Raw genomic sequence first — 13220 nt, 5'->3', positions numbered from 1 at the left:
TCATGAAAGAAAGTAGCACTTTAGGATCCAACATATTTACATTTAATTCAATAAGACTAAGTACGTAATTCTTTGAAATCATGTAAAAATTTAATAACAAATATATATGTATATATACACGTTTAATTGTAGATTGTTACCAATTATTGGTGTTTTTCATATACGTATTAGTGTTCATACAAATTTGTAATCAAGTTATCCCAGTTTGGTTATCTTCATTCCATATGGCCTAAACATTTTGAGTTAAGATAAAAAGTATGATGCTAAATGATAATGATTTTTCATAACATTTTACTAATGAAAACATTTTATCTGTAGCAAGATAATTATTAAATCTTAATTTCTGTATAAATTTATATAATAACACTAAATCTTAAAGACTGTACAAATTTATATAATAATATATCGTATTGCATTACACCACGTGGCCGTCAATCCCCTACTTCATTGGGGGCTTTGAGTGGATTGACAGCCCTTTTCGACGTAATGCCTCATACTTACTTGTTTCTGTCTGTACCTATACCAGTTTTGCTATTTTAGTTTATATTTTCAGGTTCATTTTCTTAATTTTTTTTTTTTAATTTAAATATTATTTATTTTCCTAATTTCTTCTATTTTTAGGTTAATTTTCTTAAATTTTTTAATTAATGCTTAATTTTTATTTATTTAAATATTACTAGTTTATTTTTTATCGATCTCTTCAGCAAACTGTGATAGGATACACAAAGCCCAACGGGTAAGTATTCTTTATTGTAATACTCTTACTTACATAGTGTTGTACTCCAGCAGAGGCCGTTGAGTAAAAAGGGGGTTTTCCCGCCTTCTATTTGTTTTTATGGGTAGCTATTATTACAGCACAGTCGCACTAACTAATTACTCTGTGTGCTGAGGGCGCATTGGTCTATGTCCCCGATTTTCATGCCAATGCATTCTATGAAGGTTTGTTGTTGGATGGATGAATTTTTAAACTTTATATAGGTTGTGTTAACATGTGGATTAATTCTTATTTACATTATTTTTACATGTTTTTTTTTTTTTTTTTTATTTTTTATTTATATATGTGTGTTTTTATGCCTTACCACGGAACTGTGCCGTAACCACTTTTCTAAGGCGTAACAGCACGTATATGTCCAGTGGTAAAGCTATATATACATATATACAGCCTCTTACTATGGGTTTTTTTTTGTTGAGAGGGGTTAAATTTGGCAATAGGTTGTGGTGCAGTCAGGCAACGAGCCTCGCCTGAGCGCAATAAACCTTATAAACATAGGGATACTGTACTTTTTCTGAGTAAATACTATTTTAATTTTAGATGGTTTTTGATGAATGATGCTATCAAGGCAGTGTTAGGTGGGTCGGAAAACTGCTAGCTTGGGGGGAGACAAAGACCAATAGATTGACAGTAGCCACTGGCAGAGGTGAAAGAGATTCTTGCACTGCTTCTATCAGAATGAGCAGAAGCCTGAAAAACAAGATGCATGCTATTTCAGAGACTGCTGGGAGCCATTGCGGTACAAGTAAACACATGGGTTGTGTTAGGGTAGCTAAGAATAGAAACAGGTGCAGGTATACTTGCGTGTACACCAATGCTAGGAGTTTAGTAAATAAATTTGATGAATTTGAGGTATTGCTCAAAACATCGAAGGCAGATATTGTTGGGATATCAGAGACGTGGCGTCACACAGATATAAGGGATGCGGAACTGCAATTTGGGGAGTACAACGTCTACAGAAAGGATAGACAGGATAGGAAGGGGGGAGGTGTTATGCTATTAGTTAAGAAACACACAAAAACCAAGGAAGTGAAGCCAGTCGACATCGCTGGACAGTGCAGTGTGGAGTCAGTTTGGTGTGACATAAACATTGGGAGATCAAAATTGAGAGTAGGAGTGTGCTATAGGCCTAATGACTCTGATGAGTATAATAAGGAACTGTACAGGGAAATAGAGTGGGCCAGTAAATCAGAGTGTCTTATAATGGGAGATTTTAATTTCCCAGATATTGACTGGAATTTGGGGGCTGGTTACTCACACACTAGCAGGGCTTTTGTGGATTTATTGGATGATTGTTTTCTACATCAGCATGTTCGGGAGGCAACTAGAGGGAGTAATACTCTTGATTTGATTATCAGCAGTGATTCTTCATGCATTAAGAATCTGCAGATAAATGAACCACTAGGTGGCAGTGATCACAGTGTGCTGAAGTAGGATTTACTCAAAGAGGTAACTACCATTAGGGGTAAAGGGAAGGGTTATTGCTTCCGTAAAGGCGACTACGATGGACTGAGACAGTATTTAAATTCTATACAGTGGGACCAACTAATGATGTTACCAACAGCAAATTCAAAATGGGAAGCATTCAAAGAACTTATCTTGGAAGCTACTAGGCTTTACATACCAACTAAGAAATATTGTTCAAGGTTCAGGCCAAAATGGATGTCAGATGAACTAATGAGGCATATGGCAGAGAAGAAAAATACATGGGATACATACAAATTAACACATGACACAGAAGCCTATGATAGATACAAGTTGATATGCAACCAAGTTACAAAGGAGGTTAGGCAGGCGAAGGCAGATTACGAGAAATCCTTGGCAAGGGATGCAAAGAAAAACAGCAAAGAGTTCTTTACTTATGTAAACTCTAGAAGGAAGGGGATGAATCAGATTGGTCCACTTGATATTGATGGGTCAACTGTTGATGATTCTGCTCAGGTAGCTAACAAACTAAATGAATATTTTGCATCGACATTCACACATGAGGAGTTATTCAGCGAGGGGAATGCCAGAGGTGTATTCAACTCTAGCAGTAAGCTACAGAATCTTGAAATAACTGGGAGTAAAGTGGAGGAGAAACTGTTGAAGATAAATACAAGAAAGGCACCCGGGGTGGATGGGATCTATCCAGTTATATTAAAGGAGGCAGCAAAGGAAGTAAGCAAACCCTTAGCCATAATTATGAGAGCTTCCTTGGACTCAGGGGAGGTACCCATAGACTGGAAATGTGCAAATGTGACCCCAATTCACAAAGGAGGATCAAAAGCTGACACAAGTAATTATAGACCTGTGAGCTTAACTTCTGTTCCAGGAAAATTAATGGAGGCACTGGTTAAAGAAGCACTGCAGGATCATTTAGACAAGACTTCAGTTATAGCTCAGACACAGCATGGTTTTGTTAAGGGGAAGTCTTGCCTGACCAACTTGATTGGATACTATGATGCAGTCACAAATGAACTGGATGCAGGGAATAACTTTGATATTATATACTTGGATCTTAGAAAGGCTTTTGATACTGTTGCACATGGAAGACTGCTACACAAATTGGAGCAGTGTGACATTGGAGGCAAATTGCTGCTATGGATAAAGGGGTGGTTGAGGGGGAGAAGACAGAGAGTGGTAATCAATGGACACTGCTCATCGTGGACTGTTGTTATTAGTGGAGTCCCTCAGGGCTCAGTGTTGGGTCCATTATTGTTTTCTGTATTTATAAATGATATTGATGATGGTATATCGGGCTTAATGTCCAAGTTTGCAGACGATACAAAGGTTGGCAGGGTTGTCAAGGACACTACTGACACTATGCTGCTGCAACAGGATCTGGAAAGGTTGAGCAGATGGGCTGAGATCTGCTCAACCTTTCCAGTTGATGGCAAATGAAGTTTAACATTGACAAATGTAAAGTACTACACATGGGAAACAGCAACCCCAGAGCAACGTATCAACTCTCTGGTACTACACTGACAGTGGTAGAGAATGAAAGGGACTTGGGGGGTGGTTGTGCAGGCAGATATGAAGTTCTCTGAGCAGTGCAGACGGGCTGCAAGAGTAGCTCATGGAGTATTGTCAATGATATACAGGAATTTTTCCAGCAGGGATAAGGAGGTGATTATTCCATTGTATAAGGTGATGGTCAGGCCACACCTAGAGTACTGTATACAGGTCTGGAGGCCTCATTTCAAGAAGGATGTAGAGCTGCTGGAACGAGTACAGAGAAGGGCAACAAGATTAGTGAATGGAACAAAGGGGTGCTCTTACGAAGAAAGGCTTAAGTTTTGCAAATTACAGTGTCTGGAGACTAGGCACCAGCGAGGTGATCTGATAGAGGTGTATAAAGCCTTGAATGGTTTAAGCATGCTCAATGCTGATGGGATTCTTCCTCTAGCTCAGAAAAATCACCTGAGAGGGCATAAATTCAAATTGAGGAAAGATAGATGTAGGATAGACGTGCGGAAATTTGCCTTTAGCCAGCGGGTGGTTGGTTGGTGGAACAGACTTCCATCCCTTGTGGTGGAGGTTGATAGCCTAAATAAGTTTAAGGCTCAGCTGGACAGGTATTTTGAACGAACAGAGGGGTGAAGTGGAAGTGGTTTTTTTTTTTTTTTTGGCTGATGCTGCATAAGCTTGCTTTCTTGCATCGAATGCCTCTACTAATGCTAATGCTACTAATGCTAATGTATGTGGGTCTACATTGGGGTGGTGTTTTCTCATATTTGCGTATATGGCAGTTTTTATGTGATACCTACTGTATCGTTTGGGAATTTTGTTTATATCCAGGGTTTTGATGAGTTTTTGTATTGCCATATTTGCACTATCTATATTGTTGCAGATTTTTAAAAGTCTGTTTGTTTGATTTCTTATAGTATTACCATGTATATGCTTTGCTATGTTACTCTCCCAGTGTGTGAGTTTTATTGTTTCGAAATTAAAATGGTCTCTTTTATCATGGTGATGTGTATATATTTTGTCTGGGTTGATGGCAATTTCGCTGTCTAAGTAGACAGCTTGTTGGTTGTTATCCGGATTTGTACATTCAATTTTTAAGTCTGTTGGGTAGGTATTCTTTGCTACATTTGTAAAGTTGTCATAGTTGATCACGAGTACATCATCTATATATCTATAGAATTTAATATTTTCTGTGATGTTACTTTCATAGTGGTGTAGGCAGAGGTTAGCTATGGCGCATGAACTGATGGATCCCATAGCTATCCCCCTGCATTGCATATATGTTTTGCCTCCCATTAGTATGTAGTTGCCTTTGACACTGATTTTTGTGAGGTCATTCCAGTATTGTTTTTTGCATTGTAAGATATTGTGATATTTTTGGTAATATATTTGTAGTACTTCTATTAGATTGTCGTGTGCTATGCTTGTAAAGAGGTTTTTGAAATCGTATGTGTTTATACTTTTTATACTATTGTTATGTTTTTTAATGTCGTCCAAATATTCTTTGTTGTTGTTGATAATTCTGGTGTTCTTGATTTTCTTGGTGATGTTTTTTAATTTATCTTCCATGATCTTACTGGTATACTTGATGTGGCTATATTTGCCCGAAGTAATGAATCTTTTTCCTGTAGGCATCTTGTGATATTTTGGAATCCAGTATATGTAAGGGTATTGCATCCTGTCTATTTTAATTTTAAGTTTTTTATGCATGGCCAAATTTTTTTGCTGATGCTGTTTGGATTGGTGTCTATGTACTTGTATACTACTTGTAAACATACTATGTACTTGTATGTTTCATTGTTATGCAGTTCCTCCTTAATAGCTTCAATGTAGAATCTTTTGCAAATAATACTGAAATTATTGTTTGTTTTGTCAGTTCTAGTGATCACAAATTTGTTTTGTATTTCTTTAATTTTGTTGTTGATAGTTCTTAAATTTAATTGCTTGTTATGTTTTCCCTGAAATGGTCTAATATGTTTTCAGTCTTGGCGTTTATCCAGCTTTGAAATGATTCTATAGGTTCGTTGTTTTTGTATGCAGCTTTGAATGCAAATTGTAGCAGATCTGTGTATATTGATTTTTTTTATATATTCCAGCCTAATTGGAGTGTTAGGTCTGAATTTTGCACCCTTTTTCATTGTTTCTCTTAATGTTTTGTTTAATATCAGATGTTTTGTTTAATGTTTTCTCTTAATGTTTTGTTCCAGATCAGTAAAAACTGGCAAAATATTGCCAGTTTTTACTGATCTGGAAAATGCTGTAAGTACATATTTCTGGGCTGGTGAATGCGAAGTTTCTTCCGTTGAATCGATTGTTCAATCCATATGAATATAGGGATTTATATAGTAGAATGAAAATATCGTCCATGATTCCTCTTTGTGTGTTGTTATTGATAATGGTCAGAATGGCAATGGACGCGTTGGCGAAGTCATGTATTTGGAAATGTCTGTATTCGATTTCGTTAATGTATATGTCTGTCCTGTTTTGCTTGCCGTCTTTTGCGGCGTTTTCATCGTATTTGTTTATTTGCAATCTGTGAAGGTTCAACCGAAGGTGGAGCTCTGTACTTGTTTGTCCAATATATTGTATCCCACATATCCTGCATGTGATTAGGTAAATTATGTTTTTGGTGTGACAGAATGTTGGTGCGTCTTTAAAATTTATATGGTGTATGCTGTGCATGTTGGAACAGGTTTTACAGAGTTTGCTATTGCATTTTTTGAATTTGAGTTGTTTTATTTGTTGTGTGTGTGTATGCTGATATCTTTGTTGTTTAGTTGTTTAAGGTTATTTGTTTCTTTCCTTATATTTTTATTTCCTAGTGGTGTGGCGGCATTGTATGCTAAGTGACCTTTGTTATGAAGGACGGGTCCCGTGTGGTCATTTTTGGTCCCGGGGTTCCATTTATGCTGTGATACCCATACAGCATGTTATTCATATTTGTTTTAGCTTCCATGTTGTTATTTATTGTGCATTTTGTATTTAATTTAAGGCCCATTATGTATGTACCGTACATATACCTAGATGTATGAATTTTTTATGATGGTTCATCTCGTTTTTTATTATTAATATCCTAATATATTGGTTTTAATTTATTTATTTATTTAATTTCTTTCTAGCTTTTCTGTTGTCCCAGTAGCCGTTTTAGCAATGCATGGGTACGAACAGAGTAAATATTATGTGGTTATTACGTTTAGATGTATGTATTCTTTTAGATTTGCGTGTTCTTCCCAACATGCACAGCATACACCATATAAATTCTAAAGATGCATCAACATTCTGTCACACCAAAAATGTAATTTACCTAATCACATGCAGGATATATGGGATACAATATATTGGACAGACAAGTACAGAGCTCCACCTTCGGTTGAACCTTCACAGATCGCAAATAAACAAATACGATGAAAACGCCGCAAAAGACGGCAAGCAAAACAGGACAGACATATACATCAACGAAATCGAATACAGACATTTCCAAATACATGACTTCGCTAACGCATCCATTGCCATTCTGACCATTATCAATAACAACACACAAAGAGGAATCATGGAAGATATTTTCATTCTACTATATAAATCCCTATACCCATATGGATTGAACAATCGATTCAATGGAAGAAACTTCGCATTCACCAGCCCAGAAATATGTACTTACAGCATTTTCCAGATCAGTAAAAACTGGCAATATAACGGAATTAAAAACTGAAAAATACAAGAATACAATAAAAAACAACTGCAAAATACCATTAAATATCAATGATTTCGAAAAACTCCCAACAGAATAGGACACAGACCCCATAAACATCAAAAATATACACAATACACTATTCTCCCTGAAAAAGAGTAAACTTAGAGCACTTAGCAAAATATACCAAAGGCAAAAAACCCAGAACATACACCTCAACAATATACTTTAAGACATATTTAAATTTAGAATAGGCATAAAATTCAACAAACACACTAAAAAAAAGAGTACTGCATAATAAAATAACAAAACGTTTATACGACACAGTTAATATCGGTAACATCATTAATAATAACAATAGTTACCTACCCATCAAAAACACACAAATAAAAATTAGATACAGATACACCAAGCCAATAGGACTAACTATCTGCAATTACAAAAACACCATTGATAAAATGAATGAAGAAAAACAACCATGTCACTGCCGGGAAAGTAGATATAAAAAAATTCATCAATACACATTACAAGCATATAGTAACAGGAGACCTCAATATCATCGAAGACAAAACATTAAGAGAAACAATGAAAAAGGGTGCAAAATTCAGACCTAACACTCCAATTAGGCTGGAATATATAAAAAAATCAATATACACAGATCTGCTACAATTTGCATTCAAAGCCGCATACAAAAACAACGAACCTATAGAATCATTTCAAAGCTGGATAAACGCCAATACTGAAAACATATTAGACCATTTCAGGGAAAACATAACACTACAAAATCATGATAAAAATAACAAGCAATTAAATTTAAGAACTATCAACAACAAAATTAAAGAAATACAAAATAAATTCGTGATCACTAGAACTGACAAAGCAAACAATAATTTTAGTATTATTTGCAAAAGAATCTACATTGAAGCTATTAAGGAGGAACTGCATAACAATGAAACATACAAGTACATAGACACCAATCCAAACAGCATCAGCAAAAAAATTTTGGCCATGCATAAAAAACTTAAAATTAAAATAGACTGGATTCCAAAATATCACAAGATGCCTACAGAAAAAAGATTCATTACTTCAGGCAAAAATAGCCACATCAAGTATACCAGTAAGATCATGGAAGATAAATTAAAAAACATCGCCAAGGAAACCAAGAACACACCAGAATTTTATCAACAACAACAAAGAATATTTGGACGACATTAAAAAACATAACAATAGTATAAAAAGTATAAACACATACAATTTCAAAAACCTCTCTGCAAGCATAGCACACGACAATCTAATAGAAGTACTACAAATATATTACCAAAAATATCACAATATCTTACAATGCAAAAAACAATATTGGAATGACCTCACAAAAAATCAGTGTCAAAGGCAACTACTTACTAATGGGAGGCAAAACATATATGCAATGCAGGGGGATAGCTATGGGATCCAGCAGTTCATGCACCATAGCTAACCTCTACCTACACCACTATGAAAATAACGTCACAAAAAATATTAAATTCTATAGATATATAGAAGACGTACTCGTGATCAACTATGACAACTTTACAAATGTAGCAAAGAATACCTACCCAACAGACTTAAAAATTGAATGTACAAATCCGGATAACAACCAACAAGCTGTCTACTTAGACAGCGAAATTGCCATCAACCCAGACAAAATATATACACATCACCATGATAAAAGAGACCATTTTAATTTCGAAACAATAAAACTCACAACTGGGAGAGTAACATAGCAAAGCATATACACGGTAATACTATAAGAAATCAAACAAACAGACTTTTAAAAATCTGCAACAATATAGATAGTGCAAATATGGCAATACAAAAACTCATCAAAACCCTGGATATAAACAAAATTCCCAAACGATACAGTAGGTATCACATAAAAACTGCCATATACGCAAATATGAGAAAACACCACCCCAATGTAGACCCACATACATTCATCAAAAACCATCTAAAAATAAAATAGTACAAAGGGTACTAGGAAAGTTTTGCAGTACAGCTTTGTTTATTTAATTTTTTCAAAGTAATTTCCTCTACATTCAATACACCTCTCCATCCTCCGAAACCAATCTTTAAACCAGTTCTGCCAAGTTTCACTAGGGAGTAAAGCACACTCGTTGTCCCAAGCCTGTAGAAGGTCCTCATCACTGGAAAACCGCCTCCCTTTTAGCTTCATTTTCACATGCGGGAACAGTGCAAAGTTGCAGGGAGCAAGGTCTGGACTGTAGGGAGGGTGCTCGAGAAGTTTCAGTCCTGTCGTGGTCAAATATTCGGTGCAGGCTTTGGCGCGGTGAGCTGGAGAATTATCGTGATGGAGGTACCAGGTGTCCATTCTTGACTTTGGCAGCAGGTTCTTCATAGATCCAATGACTTTAGGCAGGCATTGTTCAGTATACCACTTAGCTGTGACTGTCTTCTGCGTGTCCAAAACGACACGTTCCACAATTCCACTTGATTTGAAAAATACAGCTATCATTTTCTTCTTTACAGATCGGGATTTTCTGAAAATTACGGGTGTGTCGTCATCATCAAAGGCCCAAACTTTGTTTTGAGCCTTGGTCGGCAGATCGTAATAGTACAGCCAAGTCTCGTCACCTGTCACGATGTTGTTCACATACCGAGATTGTCCCTTATCAAACTTTTTTAACATCTCCCGGCACCAAGTCACACGTCGTGTCATCTGCTCTTCAGTCAGTTGATGCGGCACCCAGAGAGAACAAAGTTTCTTCACGTGCAAATGATCTTGCAGAATCGAACGAATTGCTGGTGCATTTAGGCCCAAAGTATCCTCTATCTGTTGGTAGGTCAGTCGCCTGTTTTCGTCAAGCATTTTTCTCACAGCAGTAACGTTTTCCTCCGCAACTGACGTTCATGGCCTTCCCGGCCTCTCAGAATCCTCCAGAGTGAAATTTCCCCTTTGGAATTCTCTATACCACCTGAATATCATTGTACGATGTGGACAATCATCATCTAGTGCAAGAGTCATTTCTTCTAAGCACTGGTCTATGGTTAAACCACGCACGAAATTATACCGCAAAACTGTCCTTATCTCATTTCGTGACCACGATGCCATTGCAAGCACTTTACACTCTCACTACTAATGAATAACTGAGCCCATCGACTTGGCGCGGCGGCTACTATGCACGTATGAACATGTCTCAACATGCAGCAACAAGCAGCTTCCTGCGATTCATTGTTGCGTCATATTGCAAAACTTTCCTAGTACCCTTTGTATTTACTCAGAAAAAGTACAGTATCCCTATGTTTATAAGGTTTATTGTGCGCAGGCGAGGCTCATCGCCTGACTGCACTACAACCTATTGCCAAATTTAACCACCCCCCCAACAAAAAAAAACCCCATAGTAAGAGGCTGTATATATGTATTTACAGCTTTACCACTGGACATATACGTGCTGTTACGCCTCAGAAAAGTGGTACCGGCACAGTTCCATGGTAAGGCATAAAAACACACATATATAAATAAAAAAAATAAAAAAAAAAAACATGTAAAAATAATGTAAATAAGATTTAATCCACATGTTAACACAACCTATATAAAGTTTAAAAATTCATCCATCCAACAACAACAACAAACCTCCATAGAATGCATTGGCATGAAAATCGGGGACATAGACCAATGCACCATCAGCACACAGAGTACTTAATTAGTTAGTGCAACTGTGCTGTAATAATAGCTACCCATAAAAACAAATAGAAGGCAGGAAAACCACCTTTTACTCAACGGCCTCTGCTGGAGTACAACACTATGTAAGTAGTAGTATTACAATATAGAATATTTACCCTTGGCCTTTGTGTACCCTATCACAGTTTGCTGAAGAGATCGATAAAAAATAAACTAGTAATATTTAAATAAATAAAAATTATGTATAAATTAAAAAATTTAAGAAAATTAACCTAAAAACAGAAGAAATTAGGAAAATAAATAATATTTAAATTTAAAAAAAAAAAAAATTTTAAAAATGAACCTGAAAATATAAACTAAAACAGCAAAACTCATATAGGTACAGACAGAAATGAGTAAGCATTACGTCGAAAAGGGCTGTCAATCCAACCAAAGCCCCCAATGAAGTAGGGGATTGACGGCAACGTGGTGTAATGCAATACGTTATATTATTATATAAATTTGTACAGTCTTTAAGATTTAGTATTATATAAATTTATACAGAAATTAAGATTTAATAATTATCTTGCTACAGATAAAATGTTTTCATTAGTAAAATGTTACGAAAAATCATTATCATTTAGCATCATACTTTTTATCTTAACTCAAAATGTATGGGCCATATGGAATGAAGATAACCAAACTAGGATAACTTGATTACAAATTTGTATGAACACTAATACTTATATGAAAAACACCAATAATCAGTAACAATCTACAATTAAACGAATATATACTGGCGTGTATAATGTACAATTGGCCTATGGCAAAAATACAATGGCATTAACGCAGCACAGAAGAACACGCAAATCTAAAAGAATACATACATCTAAATGTAATAACCACATTATATATATATAATATATATATATTATATATATATATATATATATATATATATATATATATATATATATAATGTGTATATATAAGTTGTGTGGTATTGATGTGATACTGCTTCTAATATTATATATATATATAATATTAGAAGCAGTATCACATCAATACCACACAACTTATATATACACATTATATATATATATATATATATATATATAATGTGTATATATAAGTTTGTGGTGGTATTGATGTGATACTGCTTCTAATATTATATATATATAATATAATATTAGAAGCAGTATCACATCAATACCACACAACTTAACCAGATATACAATCATATATCTGGTTAGCAAGACAATGATCCAACACAATTAATCAGATGATTTCTCAAAATTGTTCCTAAATTATTAAATGGTCCAATATAAAATCTGAAACAGCAACAAAAAATCTTATTTAAGCAGGTGGGGAATACACACCTATAAATATAAAAATTGCTAATTTTACAAAATTATGATTTACAAGTATTATTTGGTTAATGAGTGATCAGGATAATAAAAGCAGTGGTGGGAATCAAAAATTTTAAGAACCGGTTCTCTATCACCTTACTCCACAAGTTAATTATCATCGTTACTGTTTATTTCCTTCATCTTTCACTCTCATGTCATCGGCTGTGTGTTAACTCTTAGCCATGTTTGAACAGACGGGGAGTGGGGTCCCAGGAATGCAATGGAAGGTTAATCGTTATCAAATCTGCAGCATTCTGGACTGTGAGGAAGCTTCTTTTATCTGAATACAATATTCATCCTAGAAACACCTCTTTCTGCCTCTGCAGAACTAATAGCAAACTGTATTGATATATTTGCCTTTTGTATAGTACAGTAAACCCCCGCTATTCGCGGTCGCTGATTTAACATAAAATAAAACCTAAAAAAATGTGATTTTTAAAGCGCCGTGAACATTTTCAGTGGGTGGGGGGATGACAAAATCGCGAGCGTGGATGTTTCTCGTTAATCCTTGGTCAGTTATGTGTTATGCACTTGTCATGGAAGGTTTTGTCATTTGCTTTTAATTTATATGCTTATAAATTGAATAAATTTATCAATTTATAAATTGATATGCTTACAAAAGTGATAAATCTACCGTTTTGCAGTGTAAAACAGACTTTTTCAAGTGTGTTAACGGAAGAAAGTGACTTTATTTAGACAAGTTCTTTCTAACCCGTACAAAAATATGGCTACGAATAACGAGGGAAA

At 35.3% G+C, this 13220-nt stretch overlaps 1 protein-coding gene across 1 annotated transcript in view; it reads right to left on the bottom strand.

Annotated features, from left to right (window-relative positions):
• The window catches only part of tank (EI24 domain-containing protein tank), a 155082-nt gene that overhangs the window by 85004 nt on the left and 56858 nt on the right, over positions 1-13220 (bottom strand). The gene's annotated exons all lie outside the window — the stretch shown is intronic.

Source organism: Mastigoproctus giganteus, chromosome 9 (assembly GCF_048544385.1).
Source record: "Mastigoproctus giganteus isolate SK-2022 chromosome 9, ASM4854438v1, whole genome shotgun sequence".
NCBI classification, from domain to species: Eukaryota; Metazoa; Arthropoda; class Arachnida; order Uropygi; family Thelyphonidae; genus Mastigoproctus; species Mastigoproctus giganteus.
The sequence above is the reverse complement of the archived record's forward strand: the minus strand, read 5'-3'. Positions and strand labels throughout refer to the sequence as shown.